The 4,898-nt window shown below is 41.5% G+C and overlaps 1 protein-coding gene across 1 annotated transcript in view; it reads right to left on the bottom strand.

Annotated features, from left to right (window-relative positions):
• Window positions 1-4,898, bottom strand: part of LPCAT2 (lysophosphatidylcholine acyltransferase 2) — a 133,743-nt gene that overhangs the window by 5,437 nt on the left and 123,408 nt on the right. The window lies entirely within an intron of this gene.

Here is a 4,898-nt window from a genome sequence, read left to right as displayed (position 1 = left end):
GTGCCGTCGAGTCGGTTCCGACCCATAGCGACCCTGTACAGGGTTTCCGAGGGTGTAAATCCTTACGGGAGTAGAAAGCCTCATCTTTCTCCTGCGGAGCGGCTGGTAGTTTCGAACCGCTGACCTTAAGGTTCGCAGCCCGATTCGTAACCACTATAGTAGCAGACTTCATATTGCCACAAACCAAACCCAGTGTCCAACTGTAAGAGTGGCTAGCTCAATTCCCAATCAGGAATGGTGTCTGGTGTTAAAGTGAGGGCATCGACTGGGAAGATACAGAATCCTGAAACTTTGGATGAGGACATATGGGCAGATTATCAGGAAGCTGGGAATGCAGAGCCTTAGAATTTCATTGAATCACTCTTACGAAGAGCACAACCCCTCCCACCTTTGTCTGCTGATCCATATCAGGAAAAACCACTATCCCCTCTGCCTAAACGTGATGAGTTTAACCCACTTGTGCCTGAGGCATTGTCTGGAGCATGACCTGAAGTAGATGTCTTGTAAGACATGTTCCCAGGAAACACCTCCACCAATGATTGTTTATAGATCTATAACTAGACTTAAGTCCCAGCAAGCCCCAAAAGGTGAAGTACATATTGTGATCCAGGAACAAGTATGCTACACTCCAAATTGAGTGGCTTGATTTTTCTAATGTGTACATATAGAATGGTTATGAAGGGTGTGAGCTAATGGTGCAAAGAACAGACAGTTGGATCAGTGTGAGATGATTGATGTGGGCCCACTAAGGTGCACTCTGGCTATACTTCTTCCAAGACTGATTTGTTTGCTCTTCTGGCAGTCCATGGGACTTGCGCAATGTCAAAATTCACATGCATCAAATCTTCTCCAGTCTGCTTTCACATGCATTTGAAGTAATTGAATATACCATGGCTTGGGTCTGGCACACCTTAGTTCTCAAAGTGACATCTTTGCTCTTTAACCTTTTTAAAGAGGTCTTGTGCAGCAGATTTGTCCAATGCAATATATCATTTGATTTATTGACAGCTGCTTCCGTGAGTGTTGACTGTGGAGCCAAGTAAAATGAAATCCTTGACAACTTCATTCATTTCACCATTTATCATGATGTTGTTTATTAATCTAGTTGTGAGGACTTTTATTTTCTTTACATTGAGTTGCAATTCACACTGAAGGCTGTATTCTTTGATTTTCATGAGGAAATGCTTCAAGTCCTCTTCACTTCCAGCCACCAAGGTTGTGTCATCTGCATACTGCAGGTTGCTAATGAGTCTTCCTCCAATCCTAAAGATGCGGTCTTCTTCACAAAGCCCAGCTTCTCAAATAATGTTCTCAGTATACAGACTGAATAAGTATGCTTAAAGAATTCAACCCTGACTCAAACCTTTCCTGATTTTATACCACGTGGAATCCCCTTGTTCTGTCTGAATGACTGCCTCGTGCTCTATGTACAGGTTCCACATGAGCACAATTAGGTATTCTGGAATTCCCAATCTTTGCAATGTTACCCATAGTTTGGTATATTCCACAAAGTCTAATGCCTTTAAATAGTCAATAAAACACAAATAAGTATCTTTCTGGTACTCTCTGCTTTCAACCAAGATCTGTCTGACATCAGTAATTATATCTTTCATTCAGCTTCTTCTTCTGAATCTGGCCCGAATTTCTGGCAGCTCCCTGCAGATGTACTGCTGCATTTTTTAATTGTCTTCAGCACAATTTTCACTGATCTTGCCATCAATTAAAACATTTCTACGCTTTCTTTTGACTGGGTGGAGGAAACTTTATTGCATTTGTAGAGTAAAGGAAGCCTTGTCTTTGAATCAGCTTGTTAGCTGGCTTCATAATAAAAGGATTTTAACCCAATGTCCTTTTCTAGTCTTTTATTATTTCTTTTAATTCTCTGATCACCAAGCATTTACTTCATTTGTGTAGTGCATTAAATTAGCAATTCCTGGAGACAAAAACTAGGTCTTAATGACGCAAAGTCCCTGGGTGGTGTAGATAGTTAAACATTTGACTACTAATTGAAAGGTCTGCCGTTCAAACCCACTCAGAGGTGTCTTAGGGGAAAGGCCTGTTGATCTGCTTCTGAAAGGCCACAGCCTTGAGCACCCTCTATAGAGCACACATGGGATCGTCTTGAGTCTGAATCAACTGCATCACAATTGCTATAGCTTTTTAGTGATGGGGAAGTCACTAGATTCAGTCCAAATCATTCTTTGCAATTGTAACATTATTTTTCATTAATAAGACATTTCGTATTTCCAAATTAGACAAGCTGTTAATTGCTTCTTCAGAGCGTTCAGAATAAAGGTTCATCCGCACGAGAACTGTCCTACTGAACCTAAGAGTTTTAATCTCGAGACTGGTACTTGTTCAAAACATCAAGGGCACTGTCTTTTGCTGGGATGCCAGTGACATTAAAGTGTAATTCTGTTCTAGAAGGTGCCTGTGAACTGGCTATAAAGTGGACCTTGGATATTAACTTGTCTAATGTAAAGTCAAGAGCAAAAATAAAGGAAAACACCACACTGAAATGGCACATTCACAGCACGTGTGTTGCTGGAGGGTGCCATCTCCCCCAGGTACACCAGAACAAAACACTGCCGGGCCTACAGCATCCTCACAATTATGATGTTTGAGTCCATGGTGGCCGCCCCTGTATAAATGATACTTGGGTGTTTTCCTCTTTTTCACTGACCCTCTACTTTGCATTCTCCAGGTACCGGCCCTTCCTGATAACCTACCTGTCCACCATTCTCAAATCTAAGGGACACTTTAATTTCTTCTTCTGAGACAGACTGGGTTGCTCTCCTGGAAGTCCATGGTACTTTCAATACTCTTTGCCAACATCAAAATTCAAAATCACTGATTCTCCTTCCATCTTCCTTATTCATGGTACAGCATGCACATGCATATGGGGTGACTGAAAGTACCATGGCTTGGGTCAGGCGTACCTTAGTCTTCAAAGTGACCTCTTGGCTCTTTATCACTTAAAAGAGATCTTTTGCAGCAGATATGCATCTATATCAGTCCTGATAGAGTGCTATAGGGTAAGCACTGGACGGCTAACCATAAGGTTGGTTAAGCCCACCAGTCACGCCTCGGAAACTTTATATGGGATAGCTATGAGTCAGAACCCACTCTGTGATACTTAACAACAACATTCTTCTACAAAATTCATACTGAAATACCCCAAACATTTCTCCACTTCACCAAAAGTGGGCATGCATAATATTAGGGAAAGTGATATTCTGTGTATTCTGAAAAGGACTAAACTCCAAAACCAAAGGAGATTGCCCTAAAAAATGGCTACTAATTGGCAAGTAAACTTATGACTATCTTTAACTCATTTGTAGTTTTTGCTTCCACTGAATAGTTCTTCAAAATAGTTTTCCAAAAATTGGAAGTTCCAAGTAGTAGAATGCCTCTCTAATGAAAGGAAACCAGTCAGAAAAAGAATTAGTATTCATGGGGTTTATGACTCACAAGTTTTGTCTCAATATATGCATCTTCATTTCATAATTTCTTATTTTCAAAAAAACCAAACTCAACAAAGTAAATGCCCTAGGCATCTAATTACCTAAAATAGACAAATAAAGGGCAGCCCAAATGACAGTGATTAAAAACAGAAAGCAAAGTAATTGTGTGATCTAATTTTCTCCATCTCATGAAAGTTAACAAGCTGAAAATCTCTGAACACCATTACAAAAAAAAAGGCACTCAAGAGGAATCCCCCTCCTCCAGCCTGAGGGAAAAGATGGCGAATGAAGGGCCAACCTGCCCTCTAGACCCACGTCTAGAATCACTTAGTGCTTCTCAGTAAGGGGCTGCACGGTGAAATCTATGGAAACAATTCTTCTGCCTCATGGACTTGCTTTGATGTGTGCAAGCAAACCACTGAGAGGAGATGTTGGTCACTGAGAGGTGAAGCTGCCACGTTGTCACAAGGTTTTCCTCCATCAGAGCGCCAACCTCACAGGGCCAGTGAAAGAGAGGAAGGTTTTCAACGAGATGGATTGACAGAGTGGCGTTAACAATGGGCTGAACCCTAACACGTGTGAGGTGGCTCAGGACTGGGTAGTGTCTCATTTCGTTCTGTACATAAGAGCACTTTGAGATGGAACTGACTGAATAGCACCTGACATCAACAACAACCTCACAAGGGTTGCCACAAAGATGACAGGATATCATGAATGTGAAAGCTTGTAAACACTCAAGAATCACTGTAGCTATAACGTTTCTGTCCCCAATCCTCTCCTGTGATTACAGCCCAATTTAGTTAATGTACTCAGCTGAGCCTGGCCACACAGCAGAAATGTCCCTCACGGAAGGCCGCAGACATGAGCGAGATGAGAGGACATTAAGGCTCCAAAGTCAAACTGTTTCTGGTTTGGAATACTGGCTTTGCCGTTTTGTAGCTGGGTGATCTTAGGTAAATTACTTAAACTCTTTTATCTTAGTAAAATAAAAATAATTGAGTTGTTTTTTTTTGTAAAGTGTGGCAGCGGTAGTGAGGTTGGCCCAGGACTGGACATTGTTTCATTCTGCTGTGCATGGGGTCGCTATGAGTCGGTTCCAACTCGATGGCACCTGACAACAACAAAGTGCCAAAGAGTTGGTTCTGACTCATAGGGACCCTGTACAGGGTTTCAGAGGAATGGCTGGTGGGTTTGAACTGCCAACCTAGCAGTTAACAGTCCAGTGCTTATCCTACAGCACCATACCAGGCCTCCATATGATAAGACTCAATAATAAGCTCTTCTATTAGTATTCTATCTCTACTATTATTATTATTAGCACTAGAACTGGACTACTAACCACAAGGTCAGCAGTTCAAACCCACCAACTGCTCTACATAAACCCTATACAGTGTAAGTATGAGTCAGGACTGAATATTAATATATATATATATA

The sequence above is a fragment of the Chrysochloris asiatica genome, unplaced genomic scaffold, assembly GCF_000296735.1.
Source record: "Chrysochloris asiatica unplaced genomic scaffold, ChrAsi1.0 scaffold00055, whole genome shotgun sequence".
Lineage (NCBI taxonomy): Eukaryota > Metazoa > Chordata > Mammalia > Afrosoricida > Chrysochloridae > Chrysochloris > Chrysochloris asiatica.
Note: the sequence above shows the minus strand (reverse complement) of the source record. Positions and strands in the feature narration are given on the sequence as shown.